This window comes from Lissotriton vulgaris, chromosome 5 (genome assembly GCF_964263255.1).
Source record: "Lissotriton vulgaris chromosome 5, aLisVul1.2, whole genome shotgun sequence".
NCBI classification, from domain to species: domain Eukaryota; kingdom Metazoa; phylum Chordata; class Amphibia; order Caudata; family Salamandridae; genus Lissotriton; species Lissotriton vulgaris.
This window is the reverse complement of record NC_141693.1, coordinates 1,395,201,122-1,395,218,707: the sequence shown is the minus strand read 5'-3', so window position 1 is coordinate 1,395,218,707 and position 17,586 is coordinate 1,395,201,122. Positions and strand designations below refer to the sequence as shown.

Sequence of the window (17,586 nt, the reverse complement as noted above, 5' to 3'; positions counted from 1 at the left end):
ATCCCTCCCTCCCTGTTTCGGCTTCTTGTGCTTGTTGGGTACAGGTTGTTGATTGGCAGGTCACAGGGTTATATGCCTCAGGGTATGAGTGTGGCCTGGAGGGAAGGGATGGGTTTCAAGTTGCTTGGGAGTTTCTGGTGGGAGGAGCTATGCTCATGTAGTTAGGACTGGGACGGGGAGGGCTACGACTCGGAGTAATGAATATTACCGGTGAGTAACCGGTCATTATTTACAGCGCGGGAATGTGCAAGGCCGAGGCAGTGAGCACTATAGAAACGCATTGCTGTTACTTGCAATGCACTGTACATCACTGTAAAGACCGTGCCAAACAGAAACGAAGCGCTGCGTGAATGTTCCAATGGACTGCTTTATCGTAGGCCCCGAAGAGAGTTTGCGACAATTTATGATTGCCCTCACGTTAATCTCCTGCAGGGATAAAACCTCCACAAGGCCGCGTTTCCCTACCAAGGTTAATTTTCGACATGCTACCTTGCAGGGCACAAGTCCTAAAAAAAACGAAGTGGGGGGGACGCGGACGTCACGACCAGAAGTGACGTCACGAAAGGTGGCTTGCACCATCAGACTCATTGCCTCCCCTCGCTCACCCCTTAGATGCGATTGCATCAGAGAAGCCAGCACGTGAGCAGCATTGTGCATGGGCTCCGATCTCGCCCCAGAGAGGCCAAGAGTGAAGGTGTGGCTCCATTTGCTCCAGTAATCGAGCTCCAGGTAAAATAAATTGGGGACGCCGTCCACCCGTGTGGTACCCAGACTCGAGCCCTGCTACCTTGCCTGCTAGCCCATTTGGGCGGTGAGGGACTGCTCCACCCGTCCGAATCAACTCCGGACACACAGTCTCCCAGTCCCTCCTGCACAAGCCCAGCTGGGCAGGGCAGACAACATGGAACATTTTAAACTAATGGACTGTTGGACCCATGGTCAGTAAATTTAATAACTCAATGTGTCCGCACCCAGTACCTACTCCATGAAGCTCAAACAGATATTTTGAGTGAGCAAAATTGCTTGATGTTCGAGGATTTCTGACAGTATCCACCCATTAGTAATAGCTCACAGCAGGTTATACTACTGTTAATGAGCCTGGAAGAGACTAGATACGTCTGTGATTGTTCAGCATCTTTGAGAGGGGCCACAATTTGGCCCTCTGAGTCATGTTTGACACAGTTTCTTGATACTGGCAAAAAAGCAGGCTGAAAGTTGGATTGTTGGTGATTGTTTGCAAAGCTGCAGGCTCAACTGGTTTCTTGAGTCATGGGTGGAAACCCTCCACACAGCATTACTGGCGGACTCGGGCAGTCTTAACAGCATTATAGGCCCCCGGGCAAAGCAGAGCCCTGGGCCCTGACCACACAACCACACTGTGGAGGAGCCGCCCCAGGTTAAATACTGCTTAGTTCATAGATTAGAAGGGGTCCCAACGGGTGTGGGGACCCAGGACAACTGCCCTGCGTGCCTATACGTTAGGACGACACTGGGCGCACTGACAGTAGAGCTGCAATACATGTGGAACGAGCGGTCTGCGGGAGCGCTGTGAACGGGGGGCCGCTCTGGAAGACCATTGCCGTGGAGACCTTCTGGAGGTTTCTTGTCTAAGTGAACACAATATTCCCTCCCAGTGTTGGAAGTACTGCACAGAGGACAGGGGGATGCTGATGTGCATTGTGGGAGGCAGGGCACGAATCCTAAAAATCTTTTTTTTTTTTTTTAAAAGCAAGTGGGGGACGCTGACATCACAACAGGAAGTGAAGTCACAAAAGGTGGCTTGCACTTTTAGACTCATTGCCTCCCCTCGCCCACACTTAGATGCGATTTCATCAGAGAAGCCAGCACGTGAGCAGTGTTCTGAATGAGCTCCGATCTCACCCCAGAGAGGCCAAAGAGTGAATGTGTGGCTCCATTTGCTCCAGTAATCCAGCTCCTGGTAAAATAAGTGGGGGGGACGCCGTCCACCCACGTGGTACCCAGACTCAAGCCCTGGTGGGAGGGAGCAGCAACAAAAGGCAGTTGTGTTGCCGCTGCACAAACAATGAACGAGGCTTCAGATGGAGCTTCTGGAGGTCACAGTGGCAGAAGTACAGTGGAGACCGGCAACTGGTATGCTTAGAGGCAGACGAAGATACACACTAGCAACGGTCTTCACTGTAAAAAGAGGACATAACTTGGTATGGTGGGGAGGAAAGTAAGGGTTGAGACCGGATCAAAATCGTACAGAACTTTAGAAAATAAAGTAAAAGAAAAGCCAACAAATCCCAGCATAGGTATGTAGAACAAAGGGTCATGAGAGAAGACCTAAGGAGAGGGTGGGCTGAGGATGACTCAAGTAAGATCATCACAAAACCCTCTTCCAGCAGAGGGGCAATAAAGGTAACAGAACAAAACAAATAAAGACAAAACTTGGTAATTAAACAAAAGAACACGAGCAAATATGAATTTAAGCCTAAGCAAAGCCTTAAGTGCAAGGCCACTAGAATTATCCGGTTTTGAGGAAGTGGAATTTTCCACATAATTATGGATGTGCTACATTATGCATAATTTCCTTCACAGTCTGCACATTTTTAACAAAAAACCCTGTTTCAAGCTCTAATGGATCAAAAGATACTAAAAACACAGCAAAATGTGCTGCAGTACAGTGGAAGGCTCTTCGCAAAGGTAGACTGCTCAGCTTTCTGTTGCTTATTGCTATATTTGGGTGTTAAACTGCTACTAGAGGTGAAACATATGCCCAGACATTGAGTTGTGTGAAAATGGCAAAATAATGAGGGGATACGATCACAAAATGTGCAGCTCACTCCGCATAATTTGTCTTTTCTTGCTGCACAATTTAGCCTACCCTGCCACAAAATTCCAGTGGCCGTGCCCAGGCCTGCACTGACCATAGCGGCACCGGGCAATCCCCCGGTGCGCCGCAAAAGTGGGGGCCCGGTTTTGAGCCACTGGGGGCCGATTTTGTTACAGGGCCGTTTTTGCGGCATTGCTGCAAAACCGGCCCTAGCAAAGCGCTTGGCGGCACCTCCAACCCTCCCTCCCAGCGGGGAGGGGAGGGGGCTAGGGGGTGGGGGGAGGGCGCGGCCAAGCACTTTTCCAGGGCCGGTTTTGGTTCCCAGTCCGGCTCTGGCCGTGCCCCTTTACTTTAGAGTGGATTCAAATCCAACTCCGTCTCTGGGAATTTATTCAGACTTCAAAAGATACACAAAACAAGTACAAATCTAAACCGTATATAGTTTGATTGTTTCCTCCTCACAAACTTCGACTGTACGTAGGTGGGGAGGGGGAGCAGTCATTCGACTTGCCAGGTTGAAGACCATCTGTGTAGGTCATCATTCCCAAACAGCAGGATCTCAGTCTTGTCCGGGTTGCACTGGAGAGCATTAGACCAAAGCCAGCCCATCACAGCACCCACGCATACAGCAAAGAGGGAAGATTTTTCTGGCTCACCGTTGCCATAAGTCAATAGTAATTGCATGTCTTCTGCATAGGAGACAACACAAATGCCGAAGGAGTCTATAAGACATGCTGGTGGAGTCATATAGATATTAAAAAGTGCTCTGCTCAGGGCTGAGCCCTGAGGCACTCCAAAAGTAACTTTTTTGGGATTGATAATAGTAGGGTTTAAGCCAAACTGCTTGATCTCGATCTTCCAAAAAGGACTTTAAACAGGACCAAGCCTTGCCCTCTAATCCAATCTGGGAGAGACGGTATAGCAAGGTCTTGTGTAAGATTGTGTAACTGCAGCAGAAAGGTCTAATAGAATTAATGGGGCGCTCCAATTAGCAGAGGGAAAATTTGACCGAGTTGGTCATTTCCATCAAAGCGGACTCTGCTGCAACAGGCCCTAAAGCCGGAGTGTAGGAGGTTGTTACGGTTTAGGAAATTAGTCAATTGGGTATCCACTACTTTTCAATTATTTTAGCTGTCCCCGGAAGCAAGAAATAGGTTGGAAAATCGTTAGGTTATTGCATTTATTTATTTTTTTAAATGGGGATCAAGTTTGCTTTTTTAGGTTTTGCCTGGCGTTACTGCGCAAGCAGTTCGCGCAGGCGAAATCCTATCGACTACAATATGGGATATAGGAACGTCCCCCGGCTCCCATTGGCTAGCTCCATCAATGGAGGCTAGCCATTGGAAGCCGGATCTGTCTGTCAAGGCCGGACCAGATTCGGGGGTGTTCCCGCGTTCCCTGGGCGTGGTTGTACTTGTCCATTCGTCTTGGAGGCGGTCGGAAAGTTCTCCCCTTTGGACCTCTCGGAGGGGCAGCGAGGGTCGGCACAGGTGTTGCCTCAGCCATGCTCATAAGGTTGGCAGTGGAGTGAGCTTGTACACCCGTCTCGCATCCCGGAGGTCCTAAAAGTTAAGGGTGGAGGGAGTGGGGATCGGGCATGCTGTCCAGCGGACACTTATCGGGTTTCAACATTGCAAGAACGGGAATTTAGTGTCGGGTTTAATCTTTGCAGCGGATTACAGAGGCCGCTACCTCCGGCACGGTCTTCGAGCTGCCACCACAGAGCGTGGAACACACACTTGCTGACTGAGGCCTCGGTCGGTCTTTCCCAAACCACCGACTCTGGCAGTTCACAACTCTGTCCTCCTAGAGTCCTCATACCCTCGGATCCGCTCCAACCCCTCACTGGCTGCGGAGAGCACTGTTGTCAAAGCGCTCACTCCCCGCTCGGGGCACTCTCGCATTCAAAGTGAGCACTCACGGGCTGATTAGAGGACTCGCCACGAGCCTGCATCACTGGGGTCTCTCACTCGGAGCACTCTCCTCGGCAGTGTGACGGCGACAGCCCCAGAACACACTCCCCCATGCTCACTTACTGCTCAATCCTTCCTCCCCGCCCTTTCTCAATCTCACCTCGTAACCTGGACTCATGGTCCAGGTTACGCACCCTGGAGCTTATTTACAAGCCCCTTGCACCGCCGATGCACCACTCTTTTTCCATGTAAAAAGTGGCGCACCGGCGGCGCAAGGGGCTTGTAAATAAGCCCCTCCGTGGCAGGGACGAGATTGGCTTTAGGTCTAATATCGGAGTGAAAGGGCGCTGAGGGTGCGCTGTGGGTATGTACAGGCCGTGGGCTCTGATTGGCTTTGGGTATGATGGTGTCCCGGTGACGTCGTGTCAGTGAGGTATTGTGGTGCTGGGCGTGATGGGCAGTAGAGAGGTGTAGGGGCGAGCCTTTAGTGCGGTAGGGTCAGACCAAGGCTCATGGAGTCATTGGGGCTTGTCCGTGTGTGCTGGGAGGTGTGGTAGTGGTGTTAAGGTGCGGCGTGCGTGGGTATGATACAGCGGGGGTTGTGTGTGGTATATAGTGTGATTTAGGGGTGCTGGAGTCTAAAGGTTTGATGCAGTTGGGCACATCTTAGGGTGTTTAGGTGTCTAACGTGTGGTACGCAATACGGACGATAGGTGTGATGTACATGTAATTATAACATGCCTATTCGGCAGGTGCTGTGCTATGGGGTGTGTGCTAAAGCTTTTGCAGAGGGTCATTGAACTGTGGTACAGAGATGTTGAGTGTGTGAGGGGATACTTGTGCTGGGTAGGTACTGGGAGGCAGGGGTGTGTTGGGGGTATGTTTCGGCATGCGGTGCGTGTGTATCTGTGAGTGTGGGTGCAGATGAGGTGTGTGGGGGTGATGGGGGTTGTATAAGCTCTGGTGAATGTGCGATATTAGGTGCTAGGTGTGTGGGGCGTGTCCAAAGGTCAGTCGTGGGGGTGCCGGCTGTGACGTAGCCAAGCTTCAGGGATGCTGAGGTGTGGCCCTGTGTGGGTGTGCTAGAAGAAGGCTGGGTACGTGTGTAGGCAGCGAGCTGTGGGTACAGAAGTGGTTTGGATGTGGCTAGTCTGGAGAGTACGACCAGGGTGTGCACAGAGATTGTAGCTGAGGGAGGTGTGGGTGGACGTATGGTAGAAGCTAGGGGTAGGCATGAGGTGGGTGCTGGGATGGGACACTGCTCGTGCGGCATCTCCGGTTTAGGTTTTGCCTGGCGTTACTGCGCAAGCAGTTCGTGCAGGCGAAATCCTAATGATTACAATATGGGATATAGGAACGTCCCCCGGCTCCCATTGGCTAGCTCCATAAATGAGGCTAGCCATTGGAAGCCGGATCTGTCCATCAAGGCCGGACCAGATTCGGGGGCGTTCCGGCGTTTTCTTCCCTGGGCGTGGTTGTACTTGTCCATTAGTCTTGGAGGCGGTCGGAGAGTTCTCCCCTTTGGCGTGGATTTGTGGGGTTAAGTTTTATTTAATGTGATTTTATGTAGCGCGAACTTTACCCGAAGGTGTCAGAGCGCTTTACATAAGAACCAGTTGCCAAACCTAAGGACTTTGATTTACATGCGTTAAGTAAAAGATACAAACAGGAAAACAATTGAAATGTACTAGATATAGTCACACAAAGAAGAGACTGTTGATTCTCGTTATATTTCTATATGCATATGGAAGGGATATGAAGGGATATGAATAGATGTACTGCAAGAGTCACATAGGAATGTTAGAGTAGAAAGGTCTACTGCATATACTAATGAATACAGTCATCTCTATATACAGAAAAAATGAGATATTTAGAGGGGTCGGAGTGGGACGCAGTGGGTGGATGGATGCATGATTGATGGATGTATGCATGATGCATGGATGTATGGGTGGATTGTTGGTTGGATGGGTTGGTGGATTGCATAAATTGTTGAGGGATTGGCTGTATATATGCATCTATCCATCCACCCATCCATGCATCTATCCATACACTCATCCATACACCCATCCATGCATGCACCCATCCACCAACTCATCCATGCAAGCATTACAACAACAGCCCGCAGCTCTCCTTCGTCTCTCCTCGACCCCCCCTTCCCTGAGCCCGCAGCTCTCCTTAGTCTCTCCTCGCCCCCCTTCCCTGTGCCCTGCTATTGTAAATGACAATGCCATTTATTTTTGTTACAAAAAAAACATAAATAAAAATAATGTCAAGAGCAATGCCAATAGCTCTAACTTTAACAAAGGCAAAACCATTGCATTGTAAATGCTTGTTCATATAGAGGTAACCAACCCTGATTGTAGGGAAGCAGTGAATAGTAGGTCCTAGGCAGACCCGGATCAAGCGGTGAGCCACGCTTACTGTCAGCAATTAAGCCTTCTTGTTTCTTGATTGAGGGCACAGCATCTCTGCTTTTCCCCCACCTCATTGTGATGGCCATGCCCAGAAGGAGCAGCTAGAATCCTCCTGCAGCTAATAAAGGCTGCTGCTGCGCTCAAAAGGATACAAAAATATAGACCACACTCATGACCGTAAAATAATCCTAACATTGTTTCCACCCATAAACTGAAAGCAAGCCTCAATTGGGGTAAATAATATTTTCAACGCGTTCCATTATCACGCTTCCCTTTACCACACATGCCTTTAGAAAGATTTTCGTTGTAAAGGCTGTAACTGCTCTAGATTCAGAGCGAATGGGCAGGGTGGGAGGTATTGGAGGGACTCCCTCCAATGAATTCCTGAGAATGGATGGAAGAGGAAGGATCGGGACGCAGTTGGTTGAGGAGGGCTGGGTTTTAAGTCAGGGGACATCTTTTTTTGCTGAAGGCTGTGGTGTTTTTAGGGGTGGGGTCCGGGTTTCAGGGCTCAGGGCAGGTAGTTTGGGTAATTTCTTGGGCTGGGGGCCGGTTTCAGGGCCAAGGACAATGGCTGGGAGTTTTTAGGACTAGGGGTCAGTTTCAGGGCTGAGGGCTGGGGTGTAATCTTTGCCACGCATATGCCATTACTAGTCTTGCCTTTACAACGAAATTTGTTATAAAGGCATGCCTGGTAAAGGCATGTCTGGTCAAGACGCAGGTGTGGTAAAGCCACGCTGTTAAGGCATGCAATTTAATCACATGCGTGGTTCCATCACACAACCCTCAATTGGACCGAAAACAATTATACAGTTGGAACTCAAACTTGAGTGGAAATATTTGACATCTATTCTGGGTGGTGCTTCAAGGGACGTGTGCACTGCCAAATAAGAAAAAAAGGCCGAGGCTAAATGAAGAAAACAGGACTTCATTTGCTTGTCAGCGCTTGAACATGTAGTCAATTTTGTTTCTGCTGAAGTGGAAAGCCACAAACTAAGCTGGACTCTGAACATCTGCTGATTAGGATTATAGTACTAGGCAAACAAAAGCAGAAGTAAAGAAAAGGAAAAAAAAAAATCACGTGGAAAGCCATTTCATCATGTTCCTGGCTTAAAAAGACAAATTAATCAAGGAGGAGAATAAAAGTTTGCTCTCACCTGTACAGGTCGAACTGGAAACTTCAGACCTTAAATCACTTTGGTGGACAGCGAACGTTGGTGGACACACTCCAATTCGTTTCACACTGAAGAACATTTATTTTCAGGAGGAAACCCTACGTGCGGAGTATAGCACCCGCCTGAATTTACTCCATCACAGTAGGAGTACTGTTGAGGACATTCAGCTGGTTGACTGTACTCTGTATTTAGATACTCTGCCTAAAACTGGAGACGTTTCTGATACCAACGAAATCTAAATCAGGGCTCGAGTGCTCCCAGCAGCAGCAGCATTAGGGTAGTCCAGCAGCCTGGCTTCCACAAAGGCCAGTGAACCAAGGAGAAGCCGTGGTCTTATGGCTGCATGGTCAGCTGGGAAACCAGGGTACCCACATTTGAAAGTCGGTTTCTCTTCACCTGATAAAGTTGGCAGAGCTTAGAAAGCGGTTTACCCTATATTACACACGGTGTTCAAAGCACGTGTTACATAAAAATGTACATTTTGTGAGTTAGTTGCACAACTCCAATGGGTACAATAGGAAAATAAGGTTCACCTTAACATAACCTGGCATCTCACTAGAGATGCAGCACTAAGCCTCTCAAAGACCGTTTGGTGCAAAATAGAAATTGTGAGCAAATGTTTTTGCTCACACTTTCCACATTGTATCTTTTATAGAATGTGTACAAAACAGTGCGACCTTCAGTGTCTTTCACAGGCTATTTCCTTTTGTCCCACTTGGAGGATATTATGCTGGCAACTCAGTGCAACAGGCAGATACTGGGGGACGTGTATTTCGCCCTGTGCTGCAAATGTCGTAATTGGGTGCAACGCCATGCGCCAACAGCATTCCACCAGGGTTTTTTTGCATCTGACAAATCCGGGTAACCTGCAAGGAGGCCCAACAGCCTGCTTTTATAACAGAGAGGATAGGAGAGAAAACCATCAATAGGGTAGTTTTTTTAATAAGATCAAGAAGGGTGCTACATATTTTCATGTACTAACACATTTGAAGTATTTAAGGTAATGAAAGTGATTTCAATTAATGTGTGAAAAATTGACATTCACCAGTCATTGATATCAGATATTTGAAAAAGTTTCGTTCAAAAGACTTTCATAAGAAATTGGGAAACTGTTGTAGGGAAATCTATTTTACAGCAAGGGTTGGTTCCCGTAATCTGCATGCACTCGGTGAACCTAGAACAGCTGTAGCTCAAGTGACCAACTCCTGGTCAAGAACCTCTTCTGAGACTAGCCTCTTCCATTCCCCTCTGGTTGAGTGACCACTGGCCTTTGATCAGGTCAAAGACAACTAACTTCTCCTACTCCTGAAAGTTGTCTTTACACCTGCCCAGGAACGGTCGAAGGGCAGCATTGTATCTTGCACAAACCAGGAGTCCTTGGGCAATCAGCACTGGCCATTCAAGGCCACTTCTTAAAACTACCTTTTCCAACACCACTGAGTTAAGTCCTGGGGTTACCACAAAGAAGGGAGTCGTGGCATGCAACTGCTTAGACCAGCAAACACACATCTTCGGACCCAGCCACCATGGCTGGGCCCACCTGGTAAAAGTACACAGGACCAAAGTCTCAGCTTTGTGCAGGATGGGCTTCAGCCGACAGGGCAGGGTGCTTATTCTGGGACACAACAGCGAGCCGCACCCAGAGGGAAACCAGACGGTTGAATGGATATATCCTGCATTGTGTATTACAACAGCTCTCCTGTACAAGCCACCCTGAGCGTGAAGGGGCAGGAGTTTGATGTGGAAAGTGGATGTGGATACGGATACCAGTTAACAGGGCTTTAGAGACTTTATGAGAGGATATTCACAGTGAAAGGTCCTGCTGCTACAAGGTCTTTCCTCAGGCTTGGGTCCTCAATCTTGTCGCTGCCACTTGGTTGCAAGATGTCTGGGGAACACCATGTCAATCTCAGCCTGTACTACATCAACTGGTTTGTGCATCACTTGAGTTACGAGACAGATAACCACATATATAAGCATCCTGTCAGCAAGAGGAAAACAGTAAATGGGCTCCTCAAACCCACTAGGTGTTGAATTTTGCCAGGCGGGTTGGCCATTCAACCTTTAGGATGCTTACAAAAGTAACAGATGAAGTTCTCAACTGCTTTCAAAAGGTACTATGGACTATGTCTGATGAGGCGTCCGCCAGGGATAATCAATGAGTTGTATCAATTTAACTACTGATGGAATGGCTGTGTGATGCAGTTGTTTTCCAGATCGTCTGGTTCAGAGTAGGGTTTTTTCCCCCCAGGAGGTAGATGATGCTTCCTGTTTTGTGGTAACCTAAGTAAATTTCTTAGCTAAGAAAGGAGTTGTCAATATTGAGGAGAGGTGTGTAGGCATTTTTATGGATGATTTCACAATCGATGGTTGTAGGGCGTCCTCTTCATTGACAGTGTCCTTGAAGGAGTTCAGAATGGTTGAGAGTTCTACCTGTGAGATGATGATATCAAAGGTTGTCCTCTTGTGAGTTGTGTAACGCGAGCAGAGGAAGTATGGACACCTGTTAAGGGTTGTTGATCGGGACCCGATTTTGTCAATCCTTTGGTGGGGATGCAGATTGACATCATTAGAGTGATCATTAGAAGGTCTTGGAGGTTAACACACTGCTTTGCTTACACTGTGCTTCAATCAGTCACTTTGCTGATAGTGGTTTTCTAGAAAGTGTGCTTGGCTGTAGTGATAAAATATCTCCACGTCAAGTGAAGTGCTTTAATTTGGGCAAGATCAGGAATGGCATTTCCTTTATCTACTTTTTTTCTGAGGGTTCTTCAGTATTCTGAGGTTTAGGTTTCGAGATCTGCATATTCTCTCTTGGAGGGAGTCTAAGGGGGAAATCCTCATCAATTCCAGCTCACCCAACCCCAAATTCATGACACTTCATCCTCCCTGGGCTTGCCACCCCAGAGAAGACGACCCCGGGATGGTCTCCAGTCACCTAATAGGCCACAGAATGCCCTCAACTACCCCATTAATTACTGTTGAAGTTTATGCTTCAGCAAATGCCAGTCTGGTCAGTGATACTGAGTGGAACAGAAAATATCATGTGAAGAATATATCAAACATGTGAAAGCCAATGTTAGTTCACAAAACATGTACATCATTTTGTTTGCAAAGAAGCAAACATACAATGTAAGCAGCCATGGAGGCTTTTATAAACTGGGAAACTAACACCTGATCGAGATTTGTACAGATTTTTATAGCACCTATTAAAAAGATCACTGTGGTGTATAGTATAGTATTTGGGTGTTCAGAATCTGTTAAACCATGTGTATAATTTTTTTTTTTTATTTGGACAGTGCCAGCACTTTTTGGTGGCAATCAGATACATTCGCACAGTGAAAACAGTTCTTTTCACACTCCGAATCAAGAAATGACCACATCTTGCATTACGCTACAGTTAATTCGCTAAAAGGCGTGCAGTAGGCTATGTTGAGATATCACTGCTGTGCTAGCTATCTTTCGATGTGGACGCACAGATTATTTAGTGGCAAGCTTTGAAAAGCAAATTTATCCCAGAAACTGAATGTTTTGTCAGCACATGGCTCGATCAGATTAACAATGTGCTTTTAAAAAGCCGATGAGACCGATATAGAAAGACATGCTACAGATAGCAGGGAAATGCAATTGTGGCAACTGCTGAGGACAAACAGATCAGGGAGGACGAGATAACAAACCACTTTATTATAGGTAATGGCAACCTTTTAAAAAGTATGGAGTGAGGCAATCTGATTGGCGTGGACTTTCCTTGCTATAGAACGCGATAGACGGCACTGCGGCATGCACAGGTAATTTTACGGTCTCCTAAATGAGGTATGTCCAAGATGTCAACGAGAAGAACATGCTGTCCTTAGATTATCTGAAGGGATCTCAATAAAATCTTCAAAAAGGCATTGGTTGGTGGTCAACATAACTGCCCTAAAATATGTTCCAATAACAGCAGATGGGATTTACGGTAATGCAAGAGTGGAAGAGCTAAGCTTCTAGGAAGACTGCAAAAAACGTAGGCGCGAGTGGATTTTTCAGATGGGTTTCGAAACTACAGTGACCTGGAATTCCAAACTATAGGATGATAAACAAAGGGACGATTCCTGGGCCTGTGTGTATTTTTTTGGAGTGGTATATAACCAGAGGAGTCATTACTTCAAAAAAATTGGGTTTTCAGAATAGGCTATTGCAAGGACCTCATTCAGAGTTCAGCGAAGCGGTGACCAGTGGGAGTGATGATCCTCTCACAAACACCAAGGGCGAGACCGTACCAGGTAAAACCCAATTGTTTCCGTAGGTTTCTATTGTTCGTAATAGGAGCACAATGTGTGTGGAACCATCAGGAGCAGAATGTGCTTTAGGCACTGGTTAGTCCAGGTTCAGCATGCTACTCATTATTCAAGGCCTTAAAAATTCAGAATTAGCGATTACCCGAGAAGAGCTGCTAGCTGCAATTGGCATCGCTGTGTTAGATATTGGTAACCAACTCAAAACCGAGGCCTATGTTTTCTTTTCCATCCAGATCATTTGTATCATGCTCTTGTCAATTCTCTTGGTTCATCATGACCTCTGCATCAACTTGTAGTATTGTTTGTAAACATCTGTGAAACAACCCACACATTATTTGGTAATGACAATGAAGAATAGAACAAAGTGATTAAAGTGAGATAGATGCAGGCGCGCTTTAGGATTGTAAGCTTTTTAGAACTAGTCTTAGAAAATGGGGCCGGCTACCGTTTATTCGCTTTGTAACGAAGGGCCTGATTTAGAACTTGGTGAAAACTTACTCCTTCACAACGGTGACGGATATCCCGTCAGCCGAAATATACTTCGCATTCTATGCTATGAAATTTAGATTACGCAGATGGGATACCCATCACTGTTATGAAGGAGTAACCCGCCCACCAAGATCTATATAAGGCCATACATGTGTTATTAAATGGTACATAGTGTGCTAATATACAGTACAGTACGTGCTATTACATGGTAACTGTAAGAAATGAGGTTACTAGTTGAGGGGGTAAGCACCCACCTCAAGTATGATCATAACCCTTGTCAGGGTGATCCCTTAAAGACACACAATTAATATGAGCTTCAACCTCTGGTAGTTAAGGCAGAGAGCAGATATACTTAACTTAGAGGCAATGTGTGAAGCATTTATGGAGTAATCAAACAGTAATTAAGTCAAAATTTAAATAAAATCTCCCAACACTTTTAATTTGAAAAAAGACACTAAAATGACAAAATTCCAATTAGGAGAACCTAAGTTATGGATTTTTAAAGTTCTAAGCAGAAATAGTGCCAAGAAGCACAACATGCCAATGATAGCCAATGGTTGCAGTAGAACAGGACCTAGGCGCAATTTGGCCCCGACCACTATGGAGCACAGGTTGGATGGGCTAACAACGTTAATCCTGGTCAAATTACCTTCTGATTTTAGTGCTTAAGCCCCAATTTACCAAAAGCTTACACTTTTAACGACTCTCAAGACCTCAGGTGAGGGACTTTGAGACTCCTAGGGTGGCAGGCAAACGCCCACGGGAAGTACCAGTCTACCTTCAATTGCCACATATCAATTGGATTGTTGCAGGAAAGGACTCTTGTGGCTTTCTGTGACCCTGTAGAATATGGGGTCAGCCTTGTGACCCTTGGAGTCCACTTGTTTTTCCTAGGTACAAGAGGGAGCGTAGGTCCGGTCTTCTAGATGATTCTCAGGTCTTTGACAGCAGGTTCAGTCCTCTTCTGATCTTCCACAAGTGTTCTGAAGTGGATGCCTGGGGTTACCACATTTAAGTCTGGCACAAGCTAGTGCGTGACCCCCCTTGGAATGCCCTAATTGATGGCATAAAGGTTCTCAGAGCTAACCCTACCCACTTTGGGCATTTTGAAGATGGCTGAAGTCTACCCGGGTTTGGTGGGATGAGAGTGTGTGTTGAGGGTGTACTATGAGAATCCCAGTGTTTAAAGTAGGCAAACAGAATGCCAAAACAATGTTTGTATCCAAAGTGCTACCCAAATATTACGTATAAATGTAGCAGACCGGTCAAATGAGCTTTGGCACTAGAATATCAAAAGTTGCCCATTGTGACTAGGTCGGCCTGACTAGCTGAGAAGACAACAGAAGGGCCCTGCCAAAGTGTCAGCTAACATCTGCCTGTGATTGAGGAGGCCTCTTTGAAGTGCACCCCAAGTGTCATATGAAAAGCTACAGAAGTCGAGCAGGATGTGACATTCAAACAGGACTTGGCACTTTAATGCCAAAAAATACCCTACCATCCCCTTGGCATATACAGTCGGGTTCTGAGGTGTTATCTCTGCCCATTCAAGTCAGCCTGTTGCTCTGCTCCTGGGAACAAGTTCACATCGATTTAAAAGCTAATTACTTCATGGATAAAGGGAAAACACAAAAGGAAGATTTAGCTTCTAGTGACCTCCGGCAGGGCAAATGTAACTTTTTAATAGTTACCTCTCCATAATATCTAGAGCAAATACAACTTCACAATTGATTTGGATTTTTACCAACTATTAAAAATAGTTGTTTTTTCCCTAGCGATTTCATTTCCAAGATAGAGTTTTAGTAGTTATTGCATCCCAGTGGAACAGCCAACCCTGCTGCAGTGAAAATAGCTTTGCAGTGTAAGGAAATGTTAAACAAAAATGTTTACCTGTTCTACTTTTTAAATACCATGAACCCTGCCTTAATGGGTAGTGAGGCTTACTTAGGGGTGACTTGTAGGGAGAGTTTAGGCCTATCAAAGGGCTACTTTGAGAGGTGGAATTCGCAATTCAATCCTGCACAGCCAGGCTACTGGTGGCAGGCCTGCCATCAGGTTTGTACTGCCACTGCAGTGGGTGGCACAATACGTGCTGCAGTCCACTGGTGACATTTAACTTACCTGCACTGGGTACACTTTGGTACCACATACTAGGAACCTATAGGCAAGTTAAACAGGTCAATTAGATTTATACCAATTTTACCATGTAGAAAGCGGGGGCACAAGCTTTTACCATAGGTTACCAGGGCTAAAGTGCACAGAGTTCTATAGCCAGCAAAATAGGGTTCAGCAAAAACGTCAAAAAAGAAATAAATCATGGTGACCCTACAGAAAGGAAACATTTCTAACACTAACCCTTAAGAATCCAAATACAAGTGACAAATCTTCCATGGCACTGGTGCATTGCAGCTCAGTCCAACAAATAAACCCTTCCTGATTTTCAAGGTTTGGGGGCACTGTCAAGGCATCATTATTACTGAAGTCACAGCAGCGTCTGGAGAGTGCGAGGAAAGAAAACATTGCCAGACTATGTATTCAACCTGAAGACTGCCAGATCTGGGTCAGAATAATTTAATTCACAGATAAAGCAGCCGCAGGAGGTTTGTCTCCAAGTAAGGATGATTGAATTCACTTACTATAAGAAAGACGCAGCTGAAGACACCATCTGTGTTGATTTCAATACAAGTTTTGGCTCCACGGAGGAAACTCACTTATTAAAGCTGATGTACAAAGCCAAAAGTATAATGTCATCCAAGCGGAAGTTTAAAAGGTTTCTTGCACCCCTGGGCCTCAAACTAGTTTCACAAAGGCACAGATGTTCTCCAACCAAAGACAAATGGTGACTGGCAGCAAGAGCAGTGGCGGCCGGCACAGGTAAAAGCAGAGGGGCGGGGAAAGTCGACAGACAATGGAATAGGTCAAATTAAATAAAAATAATAATAAAACAACTTACCTTGTGCTCGCCGCATTGCCTAATCGGCAATGTGGCGAACGCAAGGTAAGTGTTTTTATTTATTTAATTTTTACCTATCTCGTCGTCTGTCGACTTCCCCCGCCTCACCATTCTTACCTCTGCAGAACGCCACTGAGCAACAGCTACAAAGAAAACCGTGCACATTCTTCAAGGTCATATTGCTTATTTATGATTGCTTGTGCTTTGCAAGTTGCCAGAAGAGGTGTCGATTGTAGGGGTGTTGATTTTTGAGACATTCATAGGCCAGGTCCACACTAGAGAGGATTGGAGTATGGAATGCTGAAGCCCCTCAGTAGCGGAAGGGAAATGGGTACTGTGCACACACACACTAGCATGACAATGCACCATGTTCTCGAAGTTGGTGAAGCACTAAAGAACCCCACCATATTTATGGGCGGCCCAGTGAGAGTTTATAACTCAACAGTTGATCTCAATGGAGCAAAGACTATACTTAGTCTCGCGTGTCACGTCTAGGCCACAGCAGCTCCCGAATAGCAGCGCTTTCAGGCTCACGGCAACTCTGCCTTCTGGAAGTAGAAAATGATAAGGGAGAAAAAAAAATCGTAGACGAAGAACATAAATATTTCACCTACCCCTCTTCAAATATTTACTAGCTGGAAGAGCGAGATGGAAATTGCCCAATAACAGAAAAAAATTAGGTGTCTGAAAAATAATTTGTAATAAAATTAAACTGCAAAAGCAGCAGTCAAATGAAATTCGGTCTAAAACAGAACACTATAACAAATATGTATTTTAAGAGAACATTTTGGTAAACCTCATAGTACAGAGGTCAAGTTATCCATAACAAACTACAATGGCTAGTTTTACAATCATAAGGAAAGCATCACCCCCTCGCCAAAATTAAAAAAAAACACACACAAATGTGAAAATATCCTCAAAGCCCTAAATATTAACAATGCCATTTTAGAGCCGAGAACTACTGGCCAGAGGCTGTGACACTTAGCACACCCTCTGGCTTTTCTCTAAAGGGTCAACGATCGAAAAGGTGCAAACAACGTATTTCTACATGGGTGCACCCGAACACCTCTGGGTCCGGTGCTAAGACAGTTTGGGCCGGGTTCTAATCTACCTGTAGAAAGGCCCAGTCATAAGAGATTGATAACAAATATTACTTATTTTCTTACTAACTAGCATCCAAAAACAAGCGTGTGGTCAAAGCAGCTCTGGGTGAAAGGGTGACTGCAAGCGTATGAGGGGCAGGGGGGTGTCCTAAAGTAACACAGACTAGTTCGAACTGCTCTGTGCCTTCCCTTAGTAAGCAAAGCGCGCTTACTTTAATGTTTCCTGCAGGGCTTTGGGCAGCACCCAAAAAATTTACCCACATCCATAAAAGAAAGTTCCTTTTGCCCTCTTGAACAAGCGATGGACAGAGTTAAAATTGGCACATGAAAGAATTGCTCAAGGGCACAAGACAGTTACCTGTACACATGTTTTGGAGAAAACCCAGGCAGCCCTAGTCCGACCTGCTCAAACCTTCACTCAACCTGAGCATGTGTAGTGGGTTGCATGTTCTGTACACAGGCTTGCGT

At 46.1% G+C, this 17,586-nt stretch overlaps 1 protein-coding gene across 1 annotated transcript in view; it reads right to left on the bottom strand.

Annotated features, from left to right (window-relative positions):
- Positions 1–17,586, bottom strand: part of LOC147712648 (rho-related GTP-binding protein RhoA-D) — a 158,171-nt gene that overhangs the window by 100,277 nt on the left and 40,308 nt on the right. The window lies entirely within an intron of this gene.